Raw genomic sequence first — 12,570 nt, 5'->3', positions numbered from 1 at the left:
CTGAACATCCTTCTATACCCCACTTTATCCTATGCCCCCCTTTCCCTTCCTCTGTATCCCGTCCCCATTAATCTACATACCTTATCTGGCTCCAATTGATTTAAGCAATCTTCCATACTCCACCTTATCCTATTTCCTCCTTCTTTATAACCTTATAGATTTTGGAGGGTGATAGATACTTTTTTGTGCTATATCCATTCCTGATGTGAGTAAGTTTTCAGAACTACTAGCCCTCTTTCCCCATTTCCCCATCTAATTCCTCTATGATGGTTTTTGCTATCATACCTGATTCATTAGCATAATTACTATTTATGCTTTTTTTCTAGATAGCTTTATTTTTTAAAGTCAGATCATAGTCCTGCACCAATCATTCTTTTGGATTACCCAATTATTTGTATCAATCTTACATATATGGTTTACATTTCCCTGTATAAAACACAAAGAATTTGTCCTTATTGAATCTCTTGAAATTAATCTTTGTCATCAAAAGCTATAAACAGACAATTTTCAGACAAAGAAATTAAAACAATTTCTAGTCATATGAAAAAATGCTTAAATCACTACTGATCCGAGGAATGCAAATTAAAACAACTCTGAGGTACAACTACATACTCTCATGTTGGCTAAAATGACCAAGAAAAGATAAAGATAATTGTTGAAGGGGATGTGGAAAAACTGGGACATATACATTGCAGGTAGCATTGTGAATACTTGCAACCATTCTGGAGAATAATTTGAAACTATGCCCAAAGGGCTATCAAACTGTAAACTCTTTGATCCAGCAGTGTCCCTAGTGGGAATGTATCCCAAAGAAATGTTAAAAAAAAAAAAAAAAAAAAGGTGGGACACTAAAACATTGTTGGTGGAACTATGAATAGATTCAAACATTTTGGAGATTCATTTGGAACTATGCTCAAAAAGTTATCAAACTGCATACCATTTGATCGAACAGCATTTCTACTGGGATTATATCCCAAAGGGATGTTAAAGGAGAGAAAGGGACCTACATGTGCAAAAATATTTGTAGCAGCCCTTTTTGTAGTGGCAAGAAACCGAAAACTGAGTGCATGCCCACCAATTGGAGAATGGCTGAATAAATTTTGGTATATGAATGTTATGGAATATTATTGTTCTGTAAGAAACGACCACCAGAATGATTTCAGAAAGGACTGGAGAGACTTACATGAACTGATGCTAAGTGAAATAAGCAGAACCAGGTGATCATTATACATGGTAACAGCAAGACTATATAATGATCAGTTCTGATGGACATGGCTCTCTTCTACAATGAGATTATTCAAACCAGTGTCATTTGTTCTGTGATGAAGAGATCCATCTACACCCAGAGAGAGGACCATGGGAACTGATTGTGGACTACAACATAGCATTCTCACTCTTTCTGTTGTTGTTTGCTTACATATTGTTTTCTTTCTCAGTTTTTTTTCTTCCTTCTTGATTTGATTTTTCTTGTACAGCAAGATAACTATATAAATATGCATACATATATTGGATTTAACATATATTTTAACATATTTAATATGTATTGGACTACCTGCTGGCTGAAGGAGTGGGTGGGGAGAAAGAGGGGAAAATTTGGAACAAAAAGTTTTCTAAGGGTTAGTGTTGAAAAATTACTCATGCATATGTTTTGTAAATAAAAAGTTTTAATTAAAAGAAAGAAACTATCAGCAAGATAATTTCAGAAAGGCCTGTAGAGATTTATGTGAACTGATGCTAAGTGAACTGATTAGATGTGAAGATCGCGTATTTTAAAATCAGCAGGAGTCCGGAGTTCAGATTAGGGGAAAATTGTCAGTCTTTATTCTCAGTGAAGAAGGATCGGAGGTGGAAGAGAATCAGCAATAGCAATGTGTGCAGCTGAGTCAAGAAGCTAGCTAGACCCACAGCCACACAACCAGCAGCCAGGAGAATGGACTCCAGCCCCAGTCTCTCCCAACTTCTCTTCCTGTTCCTCTCTCTGCCTCCACCCACCAAAATCGTCATTTCCTGTACAACACATCAGGACTTGCACAGAGAGTGGGCAGGGACCATTCTTTATCCAATCATGTATATTAATAGAGTATAGTCCAATTACTATTTAGCCTCATGTACTTGGGACCTCAGTGCATCAACTCAAGCCTCAGCCCATTACATCTCCCGCTTTCTTTTATTTTAGAAAACAGGTGGTCATGCCATCCCCGACTCCTCAGGGAAGTCAGAGCCCCTAAGGGGAGGTGATCACAGCCTCCCTAACTTCTCAGGGAAGGAGGTGAAAGCACTGAAAAGGAGGTGATCACAGCCTCCCTGACTTCCTCAGGAAGGGAGTGAAAGCACCAAAGGGAAGTGGGGGCAGGGTTTTGGCGGGGTCTTATTACACAAACCCATCAGCATGGGAGGTATTACACAAGTAGCAAAACAGAGGCTATTAGGATGACCTCCCACAATCAGTGCAGGTCGATGGGTAACAAACATGAATTGCATACAAGTAGCAGAATAAAACAATATAAATCAACATGGTGGAAAAACACCAGAAGTCCTAGAAGGAGGCAGTAAAAAAGTCACAATACACCTTTCTTCAGCAGCCAAGAGATAGTCCAAAACCAATCTTTGTCCATTGTTCAATGTCAGGGAATCCAAATCTCCCTGAGTTTTTGAACCCAAAAGTCTTTTTTTGTGGGGAATCCAATATTCCAAAGAAATTTTGAATCTAACAGTCTTATCATTTCTCAGAGAACCAATATTCCGAGGTTTTCAAGTCCTAATCTCAGAGTCCAAGATTCCCGGGGATTTTCGTCTATGTCTCAGAGAATCCAAGTTCCTGAGGGTTTTGATCCTACCAAGAATCCAATGATTCCTGAGAGTTTTCGTCCTATGGCTCAGAGAATCCAATGATTCCTGAGGGTTTTCTTCCCATGTCTCAGAAATCCAATGATTCCAGGGTTTTAAGTCCAACTTTTGATGTCCCAGTCAAACGCCATAACTGCCACGCTCTTTCAATGGTGAGCAAATCAGCAAAGAACCATGAATTTTTGGGTCATCTCCTTTTTTAAGGGCCTACTCCATCTCTCGATGGACAATGGAATATGGCCATTGGCACCCATTGATTCCTTCTCCACCTGTAGAGATAAACAAACCCTCTCCCCAAAGCAGTTGCCTATCTGGTCCTTTCCATTCACCCTTTATGGGTTCTCCAATCCTGGCGATTATCTAAAGATAGTGGATGTTCCACTGGACACTGACCTTCCGGTGGGTTATAAAACCCGCTGCGGACGTATCTTTTCAAAAAATCAAGAAGCTAATAGTATAAAGAGCTAGATTTAGAAATTATTGAGTTACCTGGCCTTTCTTTTGTTTTGGAGGAGCTTTAATATCTCTGTTTCTCCTCTACTATTCCGTCCTTGAGGATTAAAGGTATGCCGTGGTGTGTAAAATCTTATACTATGCACAAAAGTGTCCAAAATGTTTCAAAGTATAAGCAGGACCATTGTCTGTTTTTATTGCTTGTGGCACACCCATAATGGCAAATGCTTATATGAGGAATTCAGTGACCACTTGGGCTGTCTCTTTTGCTGCTGGCATTGCAAAAGTGAATCCCGAAAAGGTGTCTACCACAACATGGATGAAAGACAGACGACCAAAAGATTTATAATGGGTCACATCCATTTGCCAGATTTCATTGGGTCTCAAACCACGAGGGTTCTTCCCTGGAGGCAGTGTAGGAGCGTGGAAAGGAAGGCAAGCCATACAGGCTTTACTATGCTCCTAGCTTCCTCTCTTGTTATTCCAAATTGTAAACATAAAGCACAAGCAGCCTGATGATATTTAGAATGAGATGCCTGGGCTTTGTGGAACAAAAGGGTATTGACCAACATAGTTAGAAGGCTATCTGCCTTTGAATTGCCATCAAATATGGGACCTGGAAGTCCACTATGAGAATGGACATGTAATATATAGATCTTACCTGGATGCTTTCTCACTTGCTCTTGAAGTTTCTTAAAGAGCTGATATATACTAGAGTCGGTAGAGCATGGGACTCTTAATCCCAGGGTTGTGGGTTCGAGCCCCACATTGGGCGCCAAATGTGAAGATTGCGTATTTTTAAATCAGCAGGAGTCCGGAGTTCAGGTTAGGGGAAAATCATCAGTCTTTATTCTCAGTGAAGAAGGATCAGAGGTGGAAGAGAATCGGCGATAGCAATGTGTGCAGCTGAGTCAAGAAGCTAGCTAGACCCGCAGCCACACAACCAGCAGCCAGGAGAATGGACTCCAGCCCCAGTCTCTCCCAACTTCTCTTCCTGTTCCTCTCTCTGCCTTCACCCACCAAAATCATCATTTCCTGTACAACACATCAGGACTTGCACAGAGAGTGGGCAGGGACCATTCTTTATCCAATCATGTATATTAATAGAGTATAGTCCAATTACTATTTAGCCTCATGTACTTGGAACCTCAGTGCATCAACTCAAGCCTCAGCCCATTACAATTAGAACCAATAGAAAATTGTGCAGAGTAATAGCAAGATCATGTGATGAACAACTGTGATGGACATAGTTCATTTCAACAATGAGGAGATTCAGGCCAATTTCAATAGACTTGTGATAGAGAGAGCCATCTGTATCCAGAAAGAGGACTGTGGGAAGTGAATGTAGATCACAACATAGTATTCTCACTTTTTTTGTTGTTTGCTTGCTTTTTGTTTTATTTCTCATCTTTTTCCTTTTTAATATAAGTTTTCTTTTGTAACATTTTAAATATGAAAATATGTATCGAAGAATTGCACATTTTTAACATAGATTACTTTATGTCTAGGGGAGGGAGTGGGGGAAGGGAGGGAAAAATTGAAACAAGGTTTTACAAGGGGGAATTTTGAAAAGTATCTTTGCATATATTTTGAAAATAAAAGGCTATTAAAAAAGAAATTAGTCTGATATTGGCTATATTTTCTATTCAGGTCAGGTTTATTTGAGACTAAATCCTGAAAATCTGACATTTCATTGAATGTCCTCTTTTTCATTCAATACTATACTTGATTTTCCCCCATATAATTTTTTTATTAAAGTTTTTTATTTTAAAAATAGATAATTGTATAATTTTCAACATTCACCCTCACAAAACCTTGTGTTCCAAATTTTTTGCCTCCCTTTCCCATGAGCAAAAAATTCAAGCAAACAGCAACAGTGAGAATATTATGTTGTGATCCACACTCAGTTCCCACAGTCCTCTCTCTGGGTGTAAATGTCTCTTTTCATCACAAGACCATTGGAACTGGTTTGAATCATCTCATTGTTGAAAAGAGCCACATCCATCAGAAATGATCATCATATAATATTACTGTTGCCATATACAATGATCATACTATCTTTTCCTATCATTTTAGTCAATCTGAGAGCCACTCTATATAGTGATACTCAGAGTTGTCTTAATTTGCATTTCTCTGATCAATAGTGATTTAAAGCATTTTTTCATATTCCCAAAAATTATTTTAATTTCTTCTTTGAAAATTGTCTGTTCATATACTTTGACCATTTGTCAATTGGATAATGACTTGAATTTTTATAAATTTGAGTTAATTCTCCACATATTTTAAAAATGAGGTCTTTATCAAAATGTGAAAAAAATTTCCCACTTTATTTCTTCCCTTCTAATCATTGTTTTTGTCTGTACACAAACTTTTAAACTTATATAATCAAAGTTATCCATTTTGCATTCAATAACGTACTCTAATTCTTCTTCAGCCACAAATTCCTTCCTTCTCTACAGAACTGAGAGGTAAACTATCCTTTGTTTTTCTAATTTGCTTATAATATTACTCTTTATGTCTCAAACATAAACCATTTCTACCTTAGATGTGCTAGATATAATATTTCTAACCACAACCCTAGTTATTTCAATTGTCAATATATAGTGTTCCAAAATGTGTGGTCATTTATTGTGGGCACTGATAAATCCTATGTGATTTTTATTATAGCTCCAGCATATTTTAATTGTTTTTGTTGTTGTTGTTCCTGGCAAAATATTATTTTGATGTGGAGGTTTTGAAATTTAGCAATGATATTTCAATATGTTTTCCTTGTAGGATCTCTTTGAGGTGGTATTCCATGGATTTTTCCTATTTCTACTTTTTCCTCTTAATCTCTCATTTCAGGACAATTTTCATTAATTGTTTCTTGAATCATATACCAAGGTTCTCTTTTTTGGTCATAGCTTTTAGGTAGTATAATAATTCTTATGTGTTCTCTTCTTGCTCTGTTCTCTAGATACTATTTTTATTATAAGATGTTCTTTTTTTCTCATTTCTTATGTTTTGTTTTACTATTTCTTGGTCTCTTATAACTTTACTGGCTTTCTATTGGCCAGTTCTAATTTTCAAAGATTCGTTTTCTCCTTTAAGACTCTGGATCTCTTTTTCTAATTGGCTGACTCTTTTCATAATTTTTTTTTAATTTTCCTTTAATTTTTTTCATTTGATTTTTAAATCTTTTTTGAGTTTTTCTATAAATTATTTTGGATAGGTAATCATTTAACTTTACTCTTTGGGATGGTAGAGCCTTTTTTTTTTTTTTATTTCAATGTCCTGTTCTAAAAATGAACCCCCATCTTCCCATAATAAATTTCTATGTTTAGGCTCTTTCTCCTTTGTCTGCTCTTTAAAAAAAAAAAATAGAAATTTGATTGTAATCACCTCTAGTCCTTGGAGGGTGTTTATTTTTCCCCTCTGACCTGGAACCCAAAACCAACTCTTGTAAGTACCCACAGTCAGCAGTTACCCTACCCCACTGCTTCTATACTCACCAGGTGTACTGGTTCCTTCTCAAGCAGGGTAATATCTCAGCAGCACAGCTTGGCCTGGCATTCTTATTAACCAAGGTACCTGGAATCTTCCTGGATTCAGACCCCTGACACCTCATGCTGTCCCAAAGGTGAAAGTTCCTATGGTTAAAACTGAGACTACCTCTCAATTAACTCTAAGTTACCCTTATTTCAGTATACTTAGACTGGAGGTGTTTACTTTACACACTAGTTAATCCTCTGTCCTAGAGCCTTCTGGGTTTCTTCAGTTGTAGTTATACCAGAAGGCCCCTATTTTGCCCCAAATATTGTTTGTTTTTCATAGTCTATGTTAGCCCTAAGATGAAATTCTGTTTTGTTTTTGGAGGAAATCTTGAGTGCTTTGAATTTTCTGACCTACTTCATCATCTTCCCACAATCCTTCCCCTATTGAGACTAATCTAAAGCAGTGTATATCTAGAGATAATTTGTTAATTTAGCTGGGAATATTTAAATTATGAGCTTTGGAGAAGAGGATGGCTTATTGCTACTCTAAATCTTATTTTTTTTTACTTACCTTTGTTACTATGTCTTATTGAGCTAGTAATAAAAAATTTATTTGTTCATTGAGCCTACACCAATTGGTGAAAAGGAAACAGATCAAGCAGGAGTCAGAGAAAAGTCTAGTTGAAGCTGATCCATAAAGTACCTCACTCTTACATTTAGTATGTAATCAAGATAGAACTATAGAATATCCAAAGAGCATCTTTCTCTCTCCTTATAAATGCTGCCCATTTCTTGAAAGATCCCAATACTTCTCAAATTTATATCTGAATTCTAAATCTTATCAAGTCAAAAAGACAAAGAGAGACCATTATAACTCACTTCTCTATGATTTCCCGTCTTTTTCTAGATCTCTTGTGCCTATGTCCATTATGCATACTTACTACCCATTGTCCTCCAAGGCAAAAATCCTACCTAGACATGCCTTCCACAGAAGTACCTTTTCTCCTGCCCTAAAACGTATTCTTTCTCTTCTCCTGTGAATTCCCACTTAGCAATCATTATTACTGCCAATCTCTCCCAATTCCCAGGCCCTCAGAGGAATCTCTGGCCAATGTCTTTTGCAGTGCTTATACCAATTTTACCAATCTTACCTCAGTTGGAGGTCTTCAGAGATCTCTGACCATCACTTCATGGAGAGATGATTTAATGTACGGTAGAGCACCTGAGAACAGTTACATGCAAGCTCAGGAATATTTATTCATGTGTTCATATTCTACCCTTCTAACCTCCTACTCACTCTTAGTTACTCCTAGTAGTAGTACTCAACGTCAAAGAGACCTACTTCCTCATCCCCACAGCTTAAATAGGTTCTATGAGGTCATATACACAGTCAATTAGAGAAGGAGATACCTTCCATTGATGATGCAAATCTCAATGCAACCAGAGCTCTCGCCCACGAGGTGGTTGTTGCAGGTTCACAGAAATCTAATTCCCCTGATTGTCAGGCTTCAAGGCCTCTTTAAGTCCTGATCGCACTGTGCATGGCTTCTCCCCCAACCCTTACATTGTCCAACTTATCTATCCTGAGTCCACTGAGAATCTTATTCTCTTCATTCCAAGATACCTATAAAAGGAATGCCTCATGTTCCTTCCATCATTGAACCTATAATCGTTTAATCCTTTACTGCTATGACTCCTAAATCTATCTCTAACCTTGATCTCTCCCCTGAGATACTGATCTGTTTCCTATTGTGGGTTGGATAAGTTATCTAAATGCCTTAATAATAGTATCTGAGGGAAAAAGTACAGTATCAGACAGTGTTGTTCTTGCTGAAATCAGTAGGACAGATAACTCAATAGAAATTTTTTTTCATGAAAAGGACTAACTCTTCTGTACCATAAAGTCTTAAAGATTTGTTTTTGGAACTTACAGGTTAAGTGACTTATCCAGTATGAGTCAAAATAAAACCTTAAGATTCCTGATCTCAAGGCCCACCCACTACGAATTTAATGAAAGAAAAAGCATTTATTAAGGGCTCATTGTGTTCAAAGGAGTGTACTAAAGGCTAAAGACATAAATTAAAAAGACTAAAAGAAAGCAAATGTCTTTGCTTTCAGGGAACTTAAACATCCTAATAAGGGGAGACAACATACATGCATGCACTTGGAAAGTCCAGGAATCCTTTGGTCATGGCAGCAGAACCATTGATAATTTCTAGGAGTCTACATGGCAAGTAATCCTCTTAAGCTGGAATAATAATAATTCAACAACCATTTCCATGACACATTAAGGTTTACAAAGTACTTTATAATATCTTATCTCATTTAATTCTTCTAATAATCCTTTGAAGTAGGTGCTATTAATACCCCCCTTTTAGGTGAGGAAACAGATGGACACCAAAGATGGATGAGTAGCTCTGAAAAAGCTCAGAAAGTCCTCTCACCAGAGATGCTAGTTCTCCATCATATATTCAACAAAACAAATATAATGCAAGAGAGTACTAGATGGTTAAACAATTAGAAATTGAGGGCTAAGGAAAGGCATTATTGCAAAAGGTGATGCTTGAGCTATATCTATAAGAAAGATAATGATTCTACGAGGTAGAGTTGATAAAGGAGTGTGTTTCAGGCATAGGGGACAACCAATGAAAAAGCATAGGGACAAGAAACAGAGTACTAAATGTCCAGGATAATATAATTTTGGACCACAAGCTTTGATGTCATTTATCAATTAAGGAAAATCTGCACCACATGAACCAACTTCTCCACTAAGTACTTTCCTGTTCCTGAACACTTGCAAGTGAGCAAACCTTCAAACTCTTTTAATTAGCAATCATTCTCCAAAGGGCCCTGGAAAACAATACTGTCTTGAATTGGCTAGGAGTTCCTTTAAGTTAGAGGACTTTGAGGCTTAACAGGCTGTTGCTCTGGCAAAGTAAACAAGACCAGTCAGTTCTTCATTCACCAAGATTCTGCATCGCCCATTTGATTTCAAGCATTTCTTCTTCCTATTAAAAAAAAAAAAAAAAAACTTGAGAAAAATCTCTTTCCCCTTTCTACTTTTCCCTGTCGAATCAGAGAGGGTAGCAAAACAAAACAAAACAAAACAAAACACCAGCCACTTGTAATGAAGTGCCCAGACAAGAGAAAATAAAGGACAGCCAAAATAATAAAAGTTTGAGTGTTTATTGATCACTGGCCAAGACTGAGTCCCATTAGAGGGGAGGGGAGTGGGGAGGGAAGAGGGATGTCAGTGCCAAGTGGTTTCAGACACTCATATTTATAGAAAAATCTACAAAGGGGTTTTTTGAAGCATTCATTATAATAATAGAATTCCTTTCCCAAACAGGAGGTAAAGGTTATCACATTTAGGAATTCAGTTCCCAGACAGGCAGTAAAACAATATTTCTTTATGTTTATCAAGTTGTCAAGGTCTTAGTGGATAGCAGCACATCTGGGGGTGTAAAACAGTAAATACCATCTGTATTAGGGCGTGAAAAGCTAGCAGCATAGCTCTGATTGCAGACAGAGTTTCAAAGATAATGTTTCTCACAATCTCAGAGGTGTCCTTCCACTTCAGTAACAAGCTTCACTCTTTCAAAATTTATTTGGTACTTGAAGACATAGCTAATATTGAAGTTCTCATTGGAGAATTTCTGTTCTCTCTTCACCCTGTCAGCAATCTCATAACTAGGGTTCTTTGACAGATAACTACTCTGGCTGCCATTTTTTACACAGTTTATATAAAACTGAATCATCCACCCCCTACAAAGGATAACATCATAAACAAAAAATACCTTATCAAAATAGTAAATAATTGAACTTCTGGAAAAACAATATTCAATTTCAGTAAAATAAATCACTAAATCTTTCAAGTTATTCTTATGAATAAGATGAAAAGAGCCAGATGTTAGCGTAGTTAGGTGGTATTAACATGGGTTCTGTAATGACTACACTAAGCACCTGCCTCTTGTAGTCGCGGTGTTGTTTTTTCTGTCAGTAGGATGGCTGAGGTAGAAGAAACCCTAGAATGAATCCAGAGCCAGAAGGGAGTACAAGGGATCATTGTTGTCAGTGCAGAAAGCATTACAATTAAAAATATCATGGACAACTCCACCACCATGCAATACACCAACCTCATACACAGCTTCATCCTGAAGGTTTGGGGTAGTGTGTGGGACATTGACCCCCAAAATGATCTCACATTTCTGTGCATTTGCACCAAAACAAATGAGATCATGGTTGCTCCAGATAAAGATTATTTCCTGATTGTTGTCCAAAATCCATCAGAGTGATTTGCCATATTTGTGGTGCCATATTTTTGTCTTTAACTTAATAGTCTCCCCGAAAGAAATCATTACTGTCAGTTCCATCTCCCCACAAAATGGCATGTGGAAAACAAAAGATGATGTCAAACTGAATTTTCAGAGATCATATGACCTAGGGTGTGGCCCAGATTGATTTTCTTAACGTTTTATCCATCTTGAATATCTGAGAGTTGCCTTGTTTCCTGAGAAACCTAACTTGGGCTGGCAGGGCTGGCCCACTGGGACCTCAGGCCCCCACTCTCCCTCACCCCCTCTGGACCTCTTCTTTTGCTTTTAATTGTGTTGCTCTCTTGAAAAGCCGTTTAACTAAAAGAAACCCTAACCAAAAAAAAAAAATGACTACACTATACATATTATATATGCATACACACATGTGTGTATATGTCCCTTCTTCACAGGGACCAAAACAATAGAGCTATACAACAACCAGTCAATTAGAAGGATTTTTAAATCTCAGGGCTTCATGATATACCAACAATTCTTTGCAAGAGAATACCTGTTGAAGAAATGCCTATAATTACTACCAGCACAAGGACATCCTTGAATAGAAGCTACAGACTCAAGAACTTGGTCAGGACTTTCCAAACACCCTGGCTTATTATATCTACAGATGGTCTTTTCCCCTTTAACCTTAGCTTCCTGCCCAAAAGTGTCTAGAAACTATATCATCTCACTCTTCTTGCATTCCACTTTGAGCAGCTAAGAACTCTCTCCCTCTCTCTGTTCTCTTACAGGATCTTCTCTCCTCTGTAAACTTTTTTTCTCAGACAATAAATGCATTGTAATCTGAAATTGAACTCTATTTCATTTCAGGTTCTTTTATGGGCCTAAGGCAAGGGGGACAGTCTTTTATTATCAGTGAACTTAAAAATGATTAAATGCCCAGATCCAGAGAGTATGCAAGTTTTTTATGTCCAGGATTCTTTTGTTTTTGTTATTGTAACACTAGCTGCTTAATAAGGCATGTAGCACTTAGTAAACACTTTAATAAATTATTAAATTGTATTATTTCATTCATATGCATCCAGTTACAAATATCAAGTCCTTTGAAATATTTAATACATTTTATTTAATATTCTCCTAAAACTGTAAATCTTCAATGAAAAGCAAGGAATCATCAATGGTGGGAAATTCTATTCCTACGGCAACTGATTTAAGAAGAAAGTTGAAGGTAGCCCCTAATTTTATGTCAAATAGCCTCAACATAAAGTGATCACTGTCTCTGAAACTAAATTAATTCTTCATTAAAGAGCTTCAAGTATCTTTTCATAAGCTTGAAATATCTTATAAACACTTATAAAAGAATGATCATTTTCCCTTAAATTACTGGTATTGACAGCTGGTAGCAGCCCAGGATGTGAATGAAAATTGTTGACTCTATATAATAAGCAAATAGTCCATTGTGTGGTTTCTGCTTGTTCCCTACTCTCCCATCTCTTTATTTTATTACTGTCCACACACTTTATTTA

The 12,570-nt window shown here is 37.1% G+C and overlaps 1 pseudogene; it reads left to right on the top strand.

Annotated features, from left to right (window-relative positions):
- The first annotated feature begins 10,777 nt into the window (after window positions 1-10,777).
- LOC100922711 lies at window positions 10,778-11,068 on the top strand (annotated as a pseudogene).
- The last annotated feature ends 1,502 nt before the right edge of the window (window positions 11,069-12,570 follow it).

This window comes from Sarcophilus harrisii, chromosome 1, assembly GCF_902635505.1.
Source record: "Sarcophilus harrisii chromosome 1, mSarHar1.11, whole genome shotgun sequence".
Taxonomy (NCBI): Eukaryota; Metazoa; Chordata; class Mammalia; order Dasyuromorphia; family Dasyuridae; genus Sarcophilus; species Sarcophilus harrisii.
The sequence above is the reverse complement of the archived record's forward strand: the minus strand, read 5'-3'. Positions and strand labels throughout refer to the sequence as shown.